At 48.0% G+C, this 21142-nt stretch overlaps 1 long non-coding RNA gene across 1 annotated transcript; it reads left to right on the top strand.

Moving 5' to 3' along the window:
- Positions 1-184: 184 nt before the first annotated feature.
- Positions 185-3853, top strand: LOC134758543 (uncharacterized). The gene is made up of 3 exons (XR_010133826.1): positions 185-339; positions 2150-2505; positions 2763-3853. It is a non-coding gene; the product is annotated as an uncharacterized lncRNA (long non-coding RNA).
- The last annotated feature ends 17289 nt before the right edge of the window (positions 3854-21142 follow it).

Below are 21142 nucleotides of genomic sequence, written 5' to 3'. Positions count from 1 at the left end.
AGACGGGGGAGACAGTAGTTTAAATAAGTCCTGGCGTGAATGCCTTACCCAGAGGGGGTATAAAGTGAGGGTCTAATGCCAGCACCCTGGGAAATGTCAACGTAAGAACTGCCAGGGGAGGAGGATCCAGGAAGGGTCAGTGATGGGGATGACAAAGGGGGTGTCGTGGGGAAAAGGGCAGAGGAAGAGGGACTAGTGACCACCTCTGCTCTGAGGTCAGGTGGAGCAAGACTGAAAAGAGGCCGGGGATTGGGAAATGAGGCCATTGGTGGCCTTGTCCCTGGTGGCTCTGGGTTGTGGGCCAGAAGCCAGTCCCTGGTGTTGAAATAGGATCCAAAGGTGAAGAAGGGAGTGTAGATTTATCTTTAAAATTTGACTGTGGGAGGGAGGGTGGTTTTGGTTTTTGCCATGTTGGTGTTTTAAAAGCAGCAGGGAGTTGAGCTGCTTGTGGACTGGAAGGAAGGAGCCAGCAGACAGGGAGGGGAGGAGGGGAAGTGGGTAGTGAAGGGGAGAGAGAACAGCCAGGGGTGGTGGGCAGGAGAGGAAATGGAACCCTAGAGGCCTGGGCAGGAGGCCTCTTGCTGTTGAGCTGCGGCCGGCTGTATTTTGAGACCTTAACCTTCACCTTCTCAGCTGTGTTGGATGCGGCCTCCAGAGGCCCAGGAGAGGTGGAGATCAGACGGGGTTCAACAGGGAGCCAGAACCATGAGGTCTGTTGTGGAATAAAGGATGTTTTCTAGGAGTCAGGCCTCACCCAGCTGTGGCGGGGGTGGAGGGCAGGGAGGACTGCCGAGGGGGCTGGGGTGGGCGTCTTTGGGAGGTGTCTTCTGTGAGTTTGCAGCAAAGGGTCTGGGGTGGGTCTGGGGTGGGCCTGGGGTGGGCCTGGGGTCAGTGTTGGTCAGCAAGGCCAGCCTCACCTTTGCCTCTCAAGTCACGGGTGCCTTCCCTCTTGACAACTCTGCCCTGAAACCTACAGGAAGTGGATTCTGAGAAATATGGCTTCCACCGTTACCAAGTGGACCAGTGCTGTCCCATAGAAATAATGCAAGTCACCCGGGCTCCTGGAATCCCAGCACTTTGGGAGGCCGAGGCAGGCGGACCCCTTGAGACCAGGAGTTTGAGACCAGCCTGGCCAACATGGCGAAACCCCATCTCTATCTTTACTAAAAATATAAAAATGAGCTGGGCATGGTGATGCATGCCTGTAATCCCAGGACGTTGCAGTGAGTGAGATGGTGCCACTGTACTCCAGCCGGGGCAACAGAGCAAGATTCTGTATCCAAAAAGAAAAACAAAGAAACAGTGCAAGTCACACATGTAATTTAAAATTGTCTGGGCTGGGAGCAGTGGCTGACACCTATAATCCCAGTACTTTGGGAGGCTGAGGCGGGAGGATTGCTTGAGCTCAGGAGTTCAAGACCAGCTGGGGAAACATAGTGAGAACTTGTCTCTATTTTAAAAATTAAAAAAAAAAAAAAATGAGCTGGGCATCGTGGCACATGTCTGTAGTCTCAGCTACTAGGGAGGCTGAGGCTTCTTGAGCCCAGGAGGTAGAGGCTGCAGTGAGCTGAGATCGAACCACTGCACTCCAGCCTCGGCAACAGAGCACGACCCTGTCACTAAAAAATAAAAATAAATAGGCTGGGCGCGGTGGCTCACGCCTGTAACCCCAGCACTTTGGGAGGCTGAGGCTGGCAGATCACGAGGTCAGGAGTTTGAGACCAGCCTGACCAACATGGTGAAACCCCGTCTCTACTAAAAATAGAAAAATTAGTCAGGTGTGGTGGCACACACCTGTAATCCCAGCTACTTGGGAGGCTGAGGCAGGAGAATTGCTTGAACCTGGGAGGCGGAGGTTGCAGTGAGCCGAGATTGCACCATTGCATTCTAGCCTGGGTGACAGAGTGAAACTCCATCTCAAAAAATAATAATAAATAAATAAATAAATATAAAAAGAAATAAAATTTTCTAGGTGACCCGTTTTTTAAGAAGGAAAACGAAATGGAAAGTTAATTTTAATAATTAAAGACAATATGTCCAAGACATTATCATGTAATGTATAATCAGTAGAAAACATTGTTAATGAGATGCTTTATGTTGTGATTTTGCACTAAATCTTTGAAATGTGGTGCCTGTTTCACGCTTACAGAACAGCTCAACTCCAAATAGGCGCATTTCCATCGCCTCCATCGCCGCCGTAGCTGGTGGCTGTCAGATTGGACAGCACGGTAGAGGCGGGTCAGGAAATGCAAGGAGAGCACTTTTGGAAGCGTCTGGATCCTGGGCCCTCGGGGAGGGCAGGGCCTGGGTCCTGATGTGAGGAGCCTGGAGCCTGTCCGTGGCCGAGAGGGCCTCCTTCCTCCTTCCTGGCCGACACGTCACCTGCTCCGTCCAGTCCACGAGAAGCAGCTGTGGCCCAAGCCCATGATGACCCGCCTTTCTTCCCCAGGTGCACGTCACCATCTGTGGCAGCCTGGGATACGCATGAGCTCCTCAGGAGGGCGGGTGAGTGGACTTTCCAGCGTGGGCTGGAGGTGATCTCAAAGGGCACAAGGGTTGGAACTGAACCAGCCACGCCAGGGGACGGGGGTTTGGTCGGAGCCCCGTGGGAAGGGAAGGCCCCTCTGCTCCAGGCCCTCCAGGATCTCCAACCATGGCCCAAATGGCCACCATGATGATGCCCACCTACGGGCTTTGGCGCTTCAGGAGTGTCTTGCTGGGTGAAGGGCAGGTCGCTATCAGATGCATCTGTTTAATTTTAGAGCTCCATGGAACACACATCTGGATGACAGGAGGGAGCCAGGAGCTGTGAGAAGAGGGGGGAGCTGCCCCCGCAAGAATGCAAGACCCACGGGCTCTACGATGCGGGGGAGCAGCGGGCATCTGAGGAAGGGGCGTCAGGGGCACATGGCCAGCCCTCTTCACCCCACAGTCTGCCCCAGGCCAGCCCCACTAGGAGTGACCCATTTTCTCCTAGCAGGATTCCTTGCATGGGGTGGCCTGGACCCAAAACTCCCGCTCTGAGGATTCCCTGTCAACCACAGAGAAGGTTGACTCAAGTTTCTTTATTTGGCCATGAAATTTTGGGGCATCTCACGGTGCTTCTTGGGTCCACTGGAGAGCCCTGGAAGCTCAGAAGAGGCAAGAGGGGCCTACTTCTCCCTTGTTTGGGCTTTGTTTGCTAAATACCAATATTAGATTAGGCAACTCTGCAAACAAAACCAAGGCCTGGCCAGCTGCCCAGGGTGTTTAAAGTCCAAGACATGAAGGCAGAACGTGTGCCCGTGGACTTGCACACGCAAGCAGGCCGAGGGGAGAGCAGCCCGGCAGAGACCTTGGTGGTCCAGGGCTGAGCAAAGGCTTCCCCCACCAGTCCGTCCCAGTGCGCTCAGCACAGGAGTTAGCGGCCGCACACTTCAGCCATTGTCTTATTTTAGAAAATGACATCTGCTGGGCGTGGTGACTCACGCCTGTAATCGCAGCATTTTGAGAGGGCAAGGTCAGGAGTGATCACTTTGGGTGGACCATGAGGTCAGGAGTTCAAGACCAGCCTGGCCAACATGGTGAAACTCCGTCTCTACTCAAAATACAAAAATTAGCCAGGCGTGGTGGCTCACACTTATAATCCCAGCTACCTGGGAGGCTGAGGCAGGAGAATGGCTTGAACCTGGGAGGCGGAGGTTGTAGTGAGCCGAGATTGCTCCACTGGACTGCAGCCTGGGTGACAGAGCGAGACTCCGTTCTCAAAAAAAAAAAAGAGAAGATGACATCCATGATGTTAATAAAAGCAGAGGTATTAGGGGAAGGGAGACATCCTGTCAACTTTTCATCAGCTCACATTTGACCCTCAGCTTTTTTCTGTTAATCTAGTTATCATATCAACAGCGTTCTCACAAATGACCAAAGACAGTGTCGGTGGCTCTTAGTGTTTGAAAGTAAAAATTTATAATATTTTTTAAATGCCAACAGACTGAAAACAGGAATGATGCATCATTGGTTGTAAACTGTCTCCTGAGCTGGTAATTCCATCTCCATCTTAAGCAGAAAAAACATACCCGTGTGCCCAGGGGCTCTCACCCCAGCACACCTCTTGCCCACTTAGCCTAGTTGATGGTCAAATTACTGAGTGGGGTTTAAATGCCCTTCAGACTTTATAGGTGGAATTCCTGAAACGCGTCTATCTAGAAGAGGAGAGGTAGTAGTATTGGGAAGGGAACAGGAAGTAGACGGTGTGGAGTGCTGTTTGTTAAATGCTATCTCTTACCGTCTGTGTTTGTTTTTACTTACGCTTGCCTTATCTCTCTCCTCCTGCCCACTCTGTCATTCAACTACCCAGTTCCCCACCCTGGTTTCTTGTGTATTTTTTTCCAGGAAGAAACACACACACACACATTTATATATATATAAAATAGGCCAGATCCCATCCTTCCTGGGTCCACCCTTCCTGGACAGTCCCCCAACCCAGCACACAAACACACTGTTATTTTTCTCATCTCAATCCACCCTTGATCTTGTACACCAATCCAGCCACTGCTCAATTCTTTGCTTTCTTTAAAATACAATTTGTCAAATTATATATATGTGTGTTGGCAATTACATATATATCTGTATATTTACTCTCCACCCCTCTTTTTTCTTTTTTTTTTTTTTTTTGATGGAGTCTTGCTCTGTCACCCAGACTGTAGTGCAGTGGCCCAATCTTGGCTCACTGCAACCTCCACCTCCCGGGTTCAAGCAATTCTCCTAGCTCAGCCCCCCAAGTAGCTGGGATTACAGGTATGTGCCACCATGCCTGGCTAATTTTATTTTTTGTATTTTTAGTAGAGACAGAGTTTCACTATGTTGGCCAGGCTGGTCCCGAACTCCTGGCCTCAAATGATCTGCCCGCCTTGGCCTCCCAAAGTGCTGGGATTACAGGCGTGAGCCACCACACCCAGCCTCTCTTTTTATTTTTTTACAAAGATTCTAGCTTAGTACTTCCTTGCATTTTTCACTTTGTCTTGGAGATCATTCCTTATCAGCACATGACCTTTCTTTTATTTTTTATTTTTAAAGGCTTGCCAAGTGAAGCGGTGGGAGTGGAGAAGGAGCAAAGAAATCTGTAACTGGTTGGGATCGGTGAGTTGTAAGCAGCCGCATAAAGAACATTTCTGTTTTCTTGGATTACAACATGATTTCCATTGTATAGAAATACCGTATTTATTCCACCAGTCCCCCACCCATAGTCACGTAGGTTGTTTCCAGCCTTCCCAATCTTCTTGCTATTACAAGGCTGCCACGAATCACCTTGTGTATACTTGATTTTTCTGATAAGTTAAAAGGTCCTAGAGGAGAAATTGCCCAATCCTTTGTGCACCTGTAATTTTGATAAATATTGCTAAGTTGCCTTCCATAAGGTTTGTACCAATTTACACAGCCACCGGAAATGAATGAGAGTGCATTTACCCACACCCTTACCAATGCAATCTGTTAGCAAATTTTCTGAACTTTGCCAATTTGGAGAAAATGGGTATTTCAGCGTAGTTTGAATGTATACTTCTCTTATGGGAAATTATGTTTAAGAGCCATTTCCTTTTCCGTGAACTATGTTTTAAAAATCTTTTCTGGTTTGTTTGTTTTTTGAGATGGAGTCTCACTCTGTTCCCCAGGCTGGAGTGCAGTGTGGTGCAATCTCAGCTCACTGCAGCCTCCGTCTCCCGGGTTCAAGTGATTCTCCTCCTCAGCCTCCCAAGTAGCTGGGAACTATAGGGTCGCGCCACCACACCCGGCTAATTTTTGTATTTTTAGTGGAGACGGGGTTTCACCAGGTTGGCCAAGCTGGTCTTGAACTCCTGACCTCAAGTGATCTGCCTGCCTTGGCCTCCCAAAGTGCTGGGATTACAGGCATGAGCCACCGCACTCAGCCTCTTATCTGTTTTTTTATCCTTATCTGTGTTTTCAATCCTTATCTGCTTATTTTAAAGGCTGAAACAAATCCCTAAATGTTAAAAAAAAAAAAAAATAGAAAAATTATACAGCAGCACTCTTGTTCTAGCCTCTTATCATGGGATAGCTTCCCATGATTAACTTGAATTATCTTGGGACAAAGACCTGGAGAAGAACAGGGGCACAGGAGTCTCAGAGACTGGGGAGAATCCTGCCCAAGCTGCCCCATTCTCTGGAGGCCTGGCCACAGAGCAGGGCCCAGAGGCTCAGGCTATCACCACCTTGGGGAAGACTCCCCTTCTCCAGCTCTGTCCCCCTGACACATGAACACAGCTCCCCTTCAGGCTGACTCTCCTGCCTGTGCAATTTCACTGCAGTGCAATTTCACTGCAACCTCTGCCTCTTGGGCTCAAACGATCCTCCCACCTCAGCCTCCCGAGTAGCTGGGACTACAGGCACATGCCACCATGCTTGTCTAATTTTTGTATTTTTTATAGAAACAGGGTTTTGCTGTGTTGCCCAGGCTGTTCTCAAAATCCTGGGTTCAAGTGATCCTCATGCCTTGGCCTCCCAAGGTATTGGGATTACAGGCATGAGCCAGGGCTCCCAGCCTGCTTCATGTATTGAAGCTGGGTTCATGTACATTTAGATTATGTCTTCTTGATGAATTGATTTTTTTGTTATGAAATGGTCTTCTTTATTTCTGGTAATATTATTTGTCCTGAAGTACTCTTTGTCTGATATTAATATAGCCACACAAGCATTCTTTGATTAGTGTTTATATGCCATACCTTTTTTCCCCATTCTTTTTACTTTCTTAATTTTGGTGTTCATATTCTTAGAGAAGAGCATATTATTGGGTCTCGTTCTTGTACCCCATGTGATATTCTCTGTTTTTCACTTGTAGTCCATTTATGTTTAATGTAATTGTGCATGGGTTTAAGTCTACCATTTTTCTATATGCCTTGTATTTGTTTCATCTGTTCCTTGTTTCTTTGTTTTTTACTTTTCTTTCTTATTTTGGATTAAGTGTATTTTAGAATTGTCTTTTATGTGCTCTCTTGGCTTTTTTTTTAAAAAATAGACTTCATTTCTGGGAGGAGTTTCAGGTTCACAGCAAGATTGAGTAGAAAGCACAGAGAATTCTCATATGCCCCCGTCCCTCCCCGCCCACAACTTCCCCCACTACTGACATCCCATAACACTGTGATTTGTTTCTTACAGTCAGTGAACCTACACTGACACTTGTTATCTCCACTGACTTTTAAACTTCCGTGTTGTTTGTTTAGTGTTTGTCTGTTTAAACTTTCTTGTTTGTTTATTTGTTTAGTGTGCTCTAGAGATTGCAATATTCATCTTTAATTTATCATAGACTGCCTTGAATGGATAGTATGTAATTTCCCATATTATGTAAAAACTTTGAACAGAATAGTTTCATTTACACTCTTCCTTCTCTTTGTGCAATTGTTGTCACATGTTTTATTTCTACCTTTGTTATAAACACCACTATTCATCATTATTATTTTTGCTTTCACTACTTGGTAGGTTTTTTTGTTTTTGTTTTTGTTTTTGTTTTTTTTTGAGATGGAATCTCACTCGGTCACCCAGGCTGGAGTGTGATGGTACAATCTCGGCTCACTGCAACCTCCACCTCCCGGGTTCAAGCGATTCTCCTGCCTCAGTCTCCTGAGTAGCTGGGATTACAGGCGTGAGCCACCACACCTGGCTAATTTGTGTATTTTTAGTAGAGACGGAGTTTTGCCATGTTGGCTAGGCTGGTTTTGAACTCCTGACCTCAGGTGACCCGCCAGCCTCGGCTTCCCAAAGTGCTGGGATTATACGCGTGAGCCACTGTGCCCGGCCTTAAATAAATTTTTATAAACACCTACTTATTTTTACCATTTCTGGTGTTTTTTATTCCTTCCCAAAAATCTAAGATTCCATTTGGGTTGCCTTTTTTTTTTTTTTTTTTTTTTTTTGAGACGGAGTCTCGCTCTGTTGCTCAGGCTGGAGTGCAGTGGCATGGTCTCGGTTCACTGCAAGCTCCACCTCCAAGGTTCACGCCATTCTCCTGCCTCAGCCTCCCGAGTAGCTGGGACTACAGGCGCCTGCCACCACGCCCGGCTAATTTTTTGTATTTTTAGTAGAGATGGGGTTTCACTGTGTTAGCCAGGATGGTCTCGATCTCCTGACCTTGTGATCCACCCGCCTCGGCCTCCCAAAGTGCTGGGATTACAGGCTTGAGCCACCGCACCTGGCCCGTTTGGGTCACCTGAAGAACATTCTTTAATGTTTGTTTTGTGTGTGTGTGTGTGTGTGTGTGTGTGTGTGTGTGTGTGTGTGTGTGTGTGTTTGACAGAGTTTTGCTCTGTCGCCCAGGCTGGAGTGCAGTAGTGCAATCACTACTCACTGCAGCCTCGACCTCCAGGGCTAAAGCGATCCTCCCACCTCAGCCTCCTGAATAGCTAGGACTACAGGCATGCGTCACCACACCTGGCTAATTTTTTAGATTCTTTGTTAAGACGAGGTTTCACTTTATTGCTCAGCCTGGTTTCGAACTCCTGGGCTCAAGTAATCCTCCCACCACGGCCTCCCAAAATGCTGGGATTACAGGCATGAGGCACGGCACCTGGCCTATCTCAATTTTTGTTTTCCTGAAAATGTCTTTATTTTACCTTGAGTTTTGAAGGATATTTTCACAGGATGAAGAATTCTACATTCCTTCAGCACTTTAAATATATCATTCTATTATCTTTGGTTTCTACAGTTTCTGATCAGAAGTCAGCCATAATTCTTATTTTTGTTCTCTTGGATGTGATGTGTCCATATTTCTCCAGCTGATTCTTAAGAATGCTTTCTTTGTCCTTAGTTTTTAGCAGTTCGACTATGATGGTCTAGGTGTAGTATTTCTGTATTTATCCAGTTTAGGATGTGCCGAGCTTTTTGAATCCGTGGGTTGCTATAGTTCGTCCGTTTTGGAAAGTGGCCATTACCTCTTCCAATATTTCCTTTGTCCCATTTTCTCTCCCTTTCATTCTGCAACTCCAAATAAAAGCATATTAGCTCATTTAATATTGTCCCACGTTTTTGAATGCTTTGTTGTGTCTTATTTGATTATTCTTTCTTTCTCTGTGTGCCTCAGTTTTGATAATTTCTGTTGACTTGTCTTGAGTTCATAGGTTCTTTATTCTGCCATGTCTAATATGCTATTAAGCACTTCCAAACAATTCTTTATTTCAGATTCTGTATTTTTCAGTTCTAGAATTTCCATTTAACAATTTTCATTTCAGCCAAGCACGGAGGCTTACACCTGTTATCCTAGCACTTTGGGAGGATTGCTTGAGACCAGGAGCTCAAGACCAGCCTGGGTAACATAGGGAGACCTTCTCTCTACAAATAAATACATATGTAATTTTCAAAATTATTTTTAAAGGTTTTCATTTTCATGTTGAATTTCCCCATCTGCTCACATGTTTTGTCTCCCTTTCCACTAAATCCTTTAATATATTTATATATTTTAATGCCTTTGTCTGCTAATTCCAACATCTGGATTATACTGACTTTGCTGCTATTGACTGCTTTTTTCTTCTTCTCTTGTCAATGGTTCATAATCCCTGCTTCTTTACATGTCTAGCAATTTTTTATTATATGCTAAACATTTTGAGTGCCTCATTGTAGAAACTCTGGGTTATGATACTATCCTCTGAAGAGTGTTAAACATTTTTTTCTGGCAGTTAACTAACTGGTGGATTGTCTTGATTTTGTTAAAGATTGATTTTAGACTTCGTTAGGGTGGGTCTATTTCAGTTTTACTCACAGTTTTAGGAGGAAGCCCTTACTCTTAAGGTATGATCTTTACTTCTGAATGGTAGCCTTTCTGGATTTCTCTGTGGTTCCCTCCTTTTTGGTAACCTGCCCACAAATTCTAGCTGTTTTTGCTGCCCTGAACCCTGAGCTTCCTTTTCTCCACCCAGAGAGACTGTGACTCTGCTTGTAATCCTCTTCCTGGTACCACAGTTTGAAAATTACCCCAAGGCAGAAAGTCAAGGTGGATGTGTAGTTCACCCTTTTGTGTTTCCCTTTTTAAAGGATTGTAGCATGGCAATGCCTGCGGTCTAATGCCTAATAATTGTTTCATATATTTTGACCATTTTTGCAGTTATTTATGACAGGCAGATTTGTCCAGTACCAGCTACTCTGCCATGGATAGAACCAGAAATTTCTCCTTTTCTCTGAGCCCTTTCCAATTAAGCTTTCATCCCCACAACCTCTCCCTTTCCAGATAATCAATGACATTCATATTTCAAACTCTAATCTTCATGATAAGGCCTTATCTAATCTGAATAAAAGCTGTATTTGTCATGGTTGAGCACTCTCTCTCCTTCATTTTTTTTTTTTTTTGAGATGGAGTCTCATTCTGTCACCCAGGCTGGAGTGCAGTGGCACAATATTGGCTCACTGCAACCTCTGCCTCCTGGGTTCAGGTGATTCCCCTGCCTCAGCCTCCTGAGTAGCTGGGACCACAGGCGCGTGCCACCACGCCCGGCTAATTTTTTGTACTTTTAGTAGAGTTGGGTTTTCACCATGTTAGCCAGGATGGTCTCGATCTCCTGGCCTCGTGATCTGCCCACCTTGGCCTCCCAAAGTGCTGGGATTACAGGCGTGAGCCACCGTGCCCAGCCACTCTCTCCTTCTTGAAAGTTTTTTTTTTTTTACTTTGTTTCCAGAAAACCCAATTCCTTCATTTTCCTCCTACTTCACTCGTTATTCTTTGTTCTCATCTTCCTGGCCTCCACATGTTGGAGAGCCGCAGCATTCACTGTAAGACCTCTTCCTTTCTTCAGCCAAACTCTCCTTGGTTATCTCACTGAGTCCTATGGCTTAAAATATCATCTGTATACAGGCAGTTCTCAAAGTCTTATCTCCAGCCTGAATTTCTGCCCTGAAATTCAAACTCAGAGCTCCATCTGCCTCTCAATGTCTCCATTTAGAAGCCTAAAAAGCATGCCTTACTTAACATGTCCAAAACTGACCAAGCCTGCCTCTCCTTTTGTCTTACCCATCTTAATAAATAACTCCATTTTCCCAGTTGCTCAAGCCAACCATTTTGGAATCATCCTGGAAACTTCTCTTTTATTCGAACCCCATATCCAATCCATCAGAAAATCCTGCTGGCCCAACCTTGGAAAGCTACCCCACCATCGTCTCCCTCCTGGATTATTACTGTAGCATTCTCAGTGCTTCCTTGCTTCCTCCCTTGCCTCCTGTGCCAGCTGAGACCACTGCAGAATGTAGATGAGCTGTATCCTCTGACAGATACAGAGATTGCAGAGAGGTTAGCAGACGGGCTGATTACAAGCTGTGGGTGGGATCAGGGGTACCAACAAGAGACGGTGATGTATCCTCTTACCATCCCTAAGATGGGTGAGAGTCAAAGCTGCCGGCCCCGTGATGGGAGCCATAGCCTTTGGTAGAAAAAGTCAGCTACTTCCAAACTACAGCCTAGTGGAGACAGAGAGCCAGGGAAATCAATACCCTCCCCTCTCCTCTTGCCCTCTGATCTCCTGCTCTGTCTCCCACTGGCTGAGCCTAACTGGAAGCTGGAGGGTTGGGGAGCCCACTGATATAGTCCACAGAGGGCAGCCTCCCAGGGCAGAGAGCAGGGTGAACAAAGGGAGATTAAATTTAGAAGGCAAATGGTGAATATCCCAAACCCCTCTGCTTGCCCACAGCTGCACACACCATCCATGGCCCAGTCTTCATGTAGCTGCCAGAGTGATCTATGCACTACTGGGGACCAGAGGTGAGGGGTGGGTCACAGGATGGATGGAGCCTGGATCTATGGGACACTAAAGGGAGGAGGGCTGCCTGCCCACCAGGAATGCTGATCTTTCCTTAAGAGAGCAAGATAAAAACCTCTATTGTGTTTGAGTTACTGAATGTTTGGGAGTCTATTACAGTTTAGCCACTTATCTTAGACACATGTAAAGCAAGGGTAATAGTTATATCATCCCTATAGGGCTATCAGGGGAATTAAATAAGCTATAATTGCTTAGAACAATGCTTGGCGTAAGTTCTTAAGCAATGGTAACAATTATTATTATTATTACTATTATTATTGAGACAGTCTCAGTCTGTCTCCCAGTCTGGAGTGCAGTGGTGCAATCTCAGCTCATTGCAACCTCTGCTTCCTGTGCTCAAGTGATCTTCCCACCTCAGCCTCCTGAGTAGCTGGGACTACAGGCACACGTCACCATGCCTGGCTAATTTTTTGTAGAGACAGGGTTTTGCCATGTTGCCCAGGCTGGTCTTGAACTCCTGGCAGATCCTCAAGTGATCTACCTGCCTTGGCCTCACAAAGTGCTGGAATTACAGGTGTGAGTCACTGCACCCGGTCCAATTATTATTTTTATTTAATATGTAAAATTAATATGAAAGCATACTATTAATTATGTTTTTGCGAATGCCTTGTTATAGACTTTGAGGGGTTCTTCCAGAGAGTTGAAGAATTGTGGAGTGTGTGTGTGTGTGTATACATGTATATATATATAAAGAGAGAGAGAGAGAGAATTCCAGCCACCTCACCCCACACCCCAAGAGGCTGCTGATCCACTTGCCCTCCAGGCAGAGTGCCCAGGAGAAAAGAGAGCTGGTTCTTGACTTGCTTTAGGATGGGGCAGACGTTCCTCTGTGCCATGTTCCAAGCCAAAACCTTATGAAGGCCTAGCACCTTCACTCATGTGCTTTTGGGAGCCCCAAGTCACTGAATAGTCTGGCTACCCTGCAGGACAGACCACATGGAGAGGCCATGTAAGACAGGGAGAGAGGCCCCGAGACTCCACAGGGACGGAGAGACAGGCACAGCCATCCTCGTGAACCGGGTGTCCCAGCCTTCTAGGTGTCCCCACAAAGATGCCACATGCCTAAGCCATGTCGAACCCTTCAGCCCAGAAGAGCCCCAGCAAACGGCCCCTCCAGCCACCACCCCAGCAGATGATGGAGCAGATGATTCACCTAGCTGAGCCCTGTCCACCCTCAGGTTCAAACAAGATCATCAAATGGCTGGGTGTTTTTTTGTTTGGTTGGTTTGGTTTGGTTTTTTGAGAGAGGGTCTTGCTCTGTGGCCCAGGCTAGAGTGCAAGTGACTCAGTGCAGCCTTGAACTCCTGGACTCAAGTGATCTTCCTGCCTCAGCCTCCTGAGTGGCTGGGACTACAGGTGTGCCCCATTAATCCAGCTAATTTTTATATTTTTTGATAGAGGTGGGATCTCACTATGTTGGCCAGGCTGGTCTCGAACTCCTGACCTCAAGCAATCCTCCCACTTTGGTCTCTCAAAGTGCTAGTTTTACAGGCGTGAGTCACCATGCCTGGAGATAATTGTTTTAAGCCATAAAGTTTTGGGGTGGTTTGTGACGTTGCCACAACAGCAAGCCAAGCCTGCCCGTGTGAGCAGGAGGTGGGTGGGTACTTGCTGCTTTGAATTTCCCTTCCAGTTGGGGGAGCTGGAAATTCAAAGTCGCAAGTACCCACCCCACCCGCTGCTCACATACGCAGGCTTGGGAAGGAACGGAACACCAAGGGCCGGCTGCCTTGGGTGTGTTGCAACCAGACGCCCGCAGGCCTTGGATGGAATTCTCCAGGCATCCGTGGTGGGGGGACCGGCTCCTGCCCCCTTGGCCGAGAGGGCTGAGCTCACTCAGCGTCTCCATTCCTCTTCTTGATTGGCACTTTAATGAGGGCAGAAGGGGCTGACCCCCTGCCAGGGGGCCGGTTCATGCCCCGTTTATCTCACAGCCCGAGTCAGACTAAAACAACACCGCAGGCCGAGCGGCCAGGAGCCAGCAGGGCCGGGAGCCCCCGCCCTCGGTGATGGATTGAGTGACCGCGGCGAGTTGGCAGCTGAAGTGTGTGGTGGCCGCACCGTCCTGTCAGCCTGCAACAAAGGAGGCCGGCCTGGCCCGGCCCTCACGCCAAACGGCTCCCCTCCCAGGGACAGCTCCGAGAGCGGCCTTTCCCTCCACCCTCCCCCGACTCCAACGCCAAGTTCCCAGAGGCAGGCTGAGGCCAGAGCCCAGTGTGCGCGGGGGGCACTGTCCTGGGGTCCTGGGTGCAGTGCATGGGGGTGGGAAATCCTGGGCTTGCAGGCGGAGCTGGTGCTGAGAACGTCCTCTCGGGCTCCTGGCTTCAGGGCCCAGCACTGGACCCCTCCTGACGGTGCAGAGGAGGGGCTCCCTGGTCCAGCAACCCCTGAAGGATCCCAGCTGGGCCTTTTACTTGCTGTGCAACCTTGAGTGAGTTTGTCGGCCTCTCTGAACCTCTCCTCATCTGTCAGAGGCGAATCCTGCTTATAACTACATCCCTGGGTTCTTTTGAGGATGAAATGAGACTTGCTGGCAGAGCCTCCCTTCCAGAAAGCAGGCTCCTACACGTGAGGCCTCGGTTTACCTGGGCGGCACTGACCATCTCCCCAGTACCCCTGCCTGGGTTGAATGACTCTGAGAGGAGCCACTGGTGGTAAAGAACCCCCCAACTCCCGCTGTCAGGAATTGTCACCAGCTGCCACCGTAAGTACCACAGCTCTGCAGCTTAGGGGTAGACCCCTTTTTACACATGGAGAAACTGAAGCTCAGAGAGGTAAATGTGCCCAGTGTCCTGCAGAAAGTGAGACAGGTCAGGGACGCCAACCCAGAGCTGCCTGGCTCCAAAGTCTACGCGGCTGCTCCCAAGGCCCTGAGCTGTGGGCTGGAATTTCCCTGTAAGGACAGGGTCGTAAGTGACAGCCCCCAGTGCTCGCAGAGGCAAAGCGCCAGAGCCTGGTTTGCAGCGTGCGCCTCGCCAGCCATGAAGTGCTCCAGGGGGGCAGCCTTTCCCATGCCTTCCTGGGGCCACAGAGTGCAGTTGAGCTCAGCAGCTTGGAGGAGGTGCAGGGGGCCGGCCTCAGCCCCTGGGTCTCCAGGTGTGGGGACCTACATCAGGAACAGGACAGTCTTTGCAGTCCCAGCTGCTCTGTCCCCAGAGCTGGGGAGGGGAGAGGACAGAGCTGGACAAATGGCTCATCGGATCCCAGAGAGCCCTGGAAGGGGAGGAAGGGGCCTTCCCGGGCCTTGTCTGGACAGCTCAGTCCTCCCAGGAGGGGAAGAAACCAGCCTCCGCTTGCAGATTTCACCTCCCTGTGAACTCCCAAAGGGCGGGAGGCCAAGCCGCAGCTGAGGTCAGAGAAAGTAGCAGGGTGACCGTGGGGCTCCACGTGGCCCTCCCTCACTCTCTGCCACGGGCCCTTCAAAAACAGGCTTCTGCCCCTCAGCGCCTCCAACAGCCTTTCCCCACCGCCAGACGAAAGATGAGCTGAGCTGCGCAGCTGGTGGATCAGGGCTCTGAGGGTGAGTTAAACCAGTAGAGGCGTCCCCCAAATTCTGATTCACCAGACGAGGAGAAACCCAGCCTTTTGGCCCCAAGAATCCCGGTGCCCCACCCTGGATCCAGCCCTGAGTGGGCCTTAAAACTGTTTCCTCCCACCCCAAGTGCTTTGCATCTATTATTCCCTTTGTGTCAAAAAGTCTTGTCCCCATTTGCCCGGTTAATTCTAAGTCAGCCATCAGAGCTCATGACACAGGTCGCTTCCTCAGGGAAGCCTTCCATGACTGACACCCCTCCTGGCAGACTCCTGGTCAGAATAAGTCCCTCCCTGTACCGTAGTCCACACGGCTCTGCCAGCCCTTCCTTTGCAGCTCTGCGCATGTTAAATGTCGTGTTTCGTGGATTTGTGTTGATGATAAGCTCCCGATGCAGAGACGGTAGGGACCATCTCTGCTCACCTGTCTGTCCCCAGGCCCAGAAGACAGCCTGGCACACGGCAGGTGCCTGATGAGCACTTGTGCACTGGCTGGCATTGGCCAGTGTGCATCTCCCAGGAACTCTGCTGTGAACTCCACTTGGGCAGGGACATGTCTGTTTTGTTCACCATTGTGTCCCCAAAATTCAAAGTCTTGCACCTAGAACACTCTTGTTGGATATTTGATAATGAGTGAGTTTGCTGCAAAAGGAAAAAAAGCAAGAACAATAACAATTACCACCATAAAATAAGAAAACGGACCCAGAATAGAATTTGAGGCAAGAGACCCTCTGAATGAGCAGATTCTAAGTCCTTTCATTCCAGAAGAATTATTCTGTGTGCTTCAGTGAGCCAAATCCCCAGGGAACAAATGACATCAGGGAAAGCTGCCTGAGCCCAGGACAAAATCAACTAAATTGCTCCAACTGGTAAACCTCCTGGCTCTCATTTCAGCCCACTGAGTCTTAGAGAGTTGGTGGCGGGGGGTTGGGGGGGGGGGTAGAACAGCAGGAGTGTGACTCTAATGTAACCCAGGACATGAAATGTTTCCAATATTCTAAATTTTGTGGACAAAGTAAAATGTCAGGAAACAGGAAGCAAAAGAGTGGCTACAATATATAAAGAATTCATTAAAATAAACAAGAAAAACATTGAGTTTAATGTAGATGAACAGAGGACGTGAAAGAATCACTTACATATGAAGAAACTAGAGTTGGGCAGTCAGCATTCATTGAATGCTTATCTGTATTAGACACTGAAGTAAGTTTTACATCTCACTTCATTAGCACAGGGAGTATAGCAAGAAAATCCAACCAAATGGCCAAGCACAGTGGCTCCCACCTATAATACCAGCACTTTGGGAGGCCAAGGTGGGAGAATTACTCGAGCCCAAGAGTTCAAGAGAAGCCTGAGCAGCATAGCGAGATCTCATCTCTACAGATAAAATAATTGGCTAGGGATGGTGGCACTCACCAGTGGTTCCGGCTACTGGGGAGGCTGAGGTGGGAGGATCATTTGAGTCCAGGAGGTCGAGGCTGCAGTGAGCCATCCAGGATAATGCCACCACACTTCAGCCTGGGCGACAGAGATCCTGTCAAAAAAAAAAAGAAAGAAAGAAAAAAAGAAAAAGAAAGAAGAAAGAAAGAAAGAAAGAAAATCCAACCAACAAATGTACGTTTCTAATTTTTTTCTATATTATTTACAAAGTTCTATAATCCTTTTGTTTGTCCCAAGAAAATTCCTGCATTCCTGTCTTAATTAAATCTCTCCAACCAACCAGTTTTCTGCAGAATATAATTCATTCATTCAGGTATGAAATGATGAAAACTGTTTACATAGCCACAACCCTGATAACTACGTCTGGGATGAAATTAATTTATTTCTGAGGCGCCTGGGTTCCGCAGATGATGTAATTACTATTGGACATTCAAACTACTCCTAAGACTCATTTAGGGCAGTTCTGAGACACACTGGTAATATGGAAAAGGTCGTAAGTTCTTGGGCAAAGACCATGTTTTGATTTTGCTATTCTGAAAGTACCGCATGTATCTAAAGCTCCTACAAATAAACAAATAAAGATCAAATGATTGGTTGAATTGGACAAAAAGAAAAACTTACCAGCTGGAAATGGCATTATTCCCGGTTTATATCTGACCCAGTTGGGGCTCAGAGGTTAATTAACATGGCAAGCTCACGTGCTCTGAGTTCACGTGATTGTCCTCACTCATCATCAAAGAGGGGGAAACTAAGGCAGTATTAAGAGGCTATTTTATATTTACAAAATGAATTTAAAAAAAGGTTTTTTTCTTTGAGACAAGGTCTCGCTCTGGCACCCAGATTGGAGTCCAGTGGTGTGATCATGGCTTAGTGCAATCTGTCCATCTCAGTGGGACCACGGGTGGAACTGCCCGCATGTGCCACCATGCCCGGCTAATTTTAATTTTTTTTGGTAGAAAAAGGGCCTCCCTATCTTCCTATGCTGACCAGACTTGTCTTAAACTCCTGGGCTCAAGTGATCCTCCTGCCTCAGCCTCCCAAAGTGCAGGTATTACAGGCATGAGCCACTGCACCAGGAAAAGAAAAGTGTTCTTAAGGTCACACCCAGGATTCTGAAGCATGCAGAGAAATTCAGGTACTCACTCTGCTGTTGAAGGTATTGCAAATTGCTATCGTACTTAGAAATTAACTCACACCCAGAGAAAGAAAGTCATAAAACGATGTTTCCATCCCAGTAATTCTCTATTGGAATTCATCCCAAGGAAAAGGTTTATGAGATGCAAAAGGCCAGAACCATTCAAACATACACGGCTGCATTATTGTCAGCGGAAAAAACTGGAAACAACCTAAACATCCACTATCAAAAAAACTTTCCAAAAATACGGTAAAACCCCACGAAGGAATAGTAGAAAACTATTAAAATGATATTTAAAAGAAGAAATTTAAAGATTATGCGGAAATACAAAAGACATCTGTGAAAGCGTTAAGCAAAAATCATAAATTATAAAAACGATTGAAAAAATTGGGTACTTGGTGAGTGCCCAATTTAAAAAAAAAAATTTTCCTTTCTTGTCACGATATCATCTTTGTAATAATACTGATTAAATATTTTAAAACAATGAGCCCATGGACGGACCATCTGCTCTGGGAAGCCCCTGGCTGGGGAACTGTGGGAAAGACAGGAAGTGGAAAGTCATGGTCCCTGGGGGAAATCCCACTGCCGGTGGGCACAGCTTCAGGAAGAACCTGTTTCTCTGGGGAGCAGGATGGTGATGACCACAGTGACCCATTTTTAAAGTAGTCAGCTCTCTTTGAAGGATCACATAAGTTTAACTTGTGATCCCTTCCTTCCTTCATTCATTCAACACATCTGAATGGAGCACTTCCTCATGACAGACACAGGTTTAATGAGGTAGTTGGGGAAAACAAACCACCTCGATGCAGCGAAATCTCAGCCTAGATCTGAATGCATGTTGGCATTATTTTAGTTAAAAAAAATAATTATGTATCGGCCAGGCACCCTGGCTCACGCCTGTAATCCCAGCACTTTGGGAGGCCGAGGCGGGCGGATCACCGGAGGTCAGGAGTTTGAGACCAGCCTGGCCAACATGGAGACACCCCGTATCTACTAAAGATACAAAAATTAGCCCGGCATGGTGGCAAGCGCCTGTAATCCCAGCTACTCGGGAGGCTGAGGCAGGAGAATCGCTTGAACCCGGAAGGTGGAGGTTGTAATCAGCTGAGATTGTGCCACTGCACTCCAGCCTGGGGGACAAGAGTGAGACTTTGTCTCAAAAAACAAAATAAAAATAAAAATAATTATGTATCATTTTTATTTATTTATTTTGAGATGGGATCTCACTCAGTCGCCCAGGCAGTGGCACAGTCTTAGCTCACTGCAACTTCCGCCTCTGGTGCTCAAGCGATCCTCCTGCCTCAGCCTTAGCCTCCCGAGTAGCTGGGACTACAGGCGCCTGCCACCATGCTGGGCTAATTTTTATACTTATTTATTTATTTATTTATTTGAGATGGAATCTTGCTCTGTCGCCAGGCTGGAGTGCAGTGGCACAATCTTGGCTCACTGCAACCTCCAACTCCCTGGTTCAAGTGATTCTCCTGCCTCAGCCTCCTGAATAGCTGAGATTACAGGCATGCACCACCATGCCCGGCTAATTTTTGTATTTTTAGTAGAGATGCGGTTTCACCACGTTGGCCAGGATGGTCTCGATCTCCTGACCTCATGATCTGCCTGCCTCAGCCTCCCAAAGTGCTGGGATTACAGGAATGAGCCACCACGCCAGGCCAGTTTTTGTAGGGACGGGATTTCACCATGTTGCCTACGCTGGTCTTGAACCCTTGGACTCAAGCCTCCCAAAGTGTTGGGATTGCAGGCGTGAGCCACCACGCCTTGCTGTATCATTTTTACAATTAGGAAACATAGAGCTATGGCCCAGCACTTTGGGACACCGAGGCGGGTGGATTGCCTGAGGTCAGGAGTTTGAGACCAGCCTGGCCAACGTGGCTAAACCCTGACTCTACTAAAAAAATATAAAAATTAGCCAGGCATGGTGGCATGCCCCTGTAATCCCAGCTACTCCCGAGGCTGAAGCAGGAGAATCTCTTGAACCTGGGAGGCAGAGGTTGCAGTGAGCTGAGATCACGCCATTGCACTCCAGCCTGGGCCACAGAGACAGACTACGTCTCAAAAAAAAAAAAAAAAAAAACAACAACAAAGAAAGAAAACATAGAGCTAATTGCATGTTAGTAACAATGGTGATGGTTTATGGAGTCCCAGGAAGATTCCTTGAAGACAGACACCTCTTCATAGGACAGCCAGAGCCTCATCCTTTCCACCCTGGGCCCAAGTTCCCCATCTCCCTGGCCATAGCCTATGATGATGGGGTAATGACCACAGGGTTCATCCTGTTAGGTCCCCATCCAGGAGCTGGCAGGCTCCTGAGCCCGGGAGGACGGGGTAGGAGGGTGTGGCTAGTCTGCACAGTGGAGCCCCACTCTTAGGAACACAACTCAAGGGATTGTGTTCTTGACATGACTGGCCCCAAACTGGGTCCATTTGTTTCATGGGAAAGATGGCTGTGGGTCCAGCAGAGGAGCAGGCAGCCTGTGGGTCCCCAATCCCAGAATATAGACCTCGGGGGTCTATATCGCACCAGGGATGGTCCGATCCTCCCTTCCTACAGAGACCTCAGGCCTGTCAGCACCAAACGCCTCCCCAGGGAGAGAAGAAAGTTACAGATGGCAGGGACAAAGCATTTGGGTTTTCATTTCCTCCACGGGGTGTTGGCCACATTGGAATGTCTGTGACTGCGAGAACGGGGGCCAAATGCTCCCGCGTGCTTGCCAAGCTGCGAGTACAATTCCTCCTCCTCCACCCTCTCTCCAGGGGATGCTCGCTTTCCAAGCAGCTGCATTTTTTTTTTTCTCCTCCTCAGTCCTGGAGAAGGTTGATACTGAGTTCCCATTTTACAGAAACCCAAACTGAGACTGCAGGGCCTGAAGCCAGGATGGGAAATGACAGAGCCAGAAGGACTGGCTCCCAATGACGAGCCTCCCAGAGGGCTCGTCTGTCCTGGGTCCTCCCTGTGGTGGACAGGATCAGAGGGTGCCCTCGTTAGGGAGATGGAGTCGCCTCAATTCAACAACAGGAGGACAATCTACCAAGAAGCCCAAGGGCGAATCTCAGCTCATGATCTTGGCATGGCCCCTGCTACTTCCTGGCCCGTAACACTGCCCCGCAGCCCTGTGCTTCCGCTCTGCCCAGCTCTCAACCTCAGCTCACACCACTCTCCTTACACAGGTGTCCCTCCTGTCATTCGGACCTCAGCTCAAAGGCCACCTCCTCTGAGAGGCCTGCGCTGACAGCCCCC

The sequence above is a fragment of the Gorilla gorilla genome, chromosome 1, assembly GCF_029281585.2.
Source record: "Gorilla gorilla gorilla isolate KB3781 chromosome 1, NHGRI_mGorGor1-v2.1_pri, whole genome shotgun sequence".
Taxonomy (NCBI): domain Eukaryota; kingdom Metazoa; phylum Chordata; class Mammalia; order Primates; family Hominidae; genus Gorilla; species Gorilla gorilla.
Note: the sequence above shows the minus strand (reverse complement) of the source record. Positions and strands in the feature narration are given on the sequence as shown.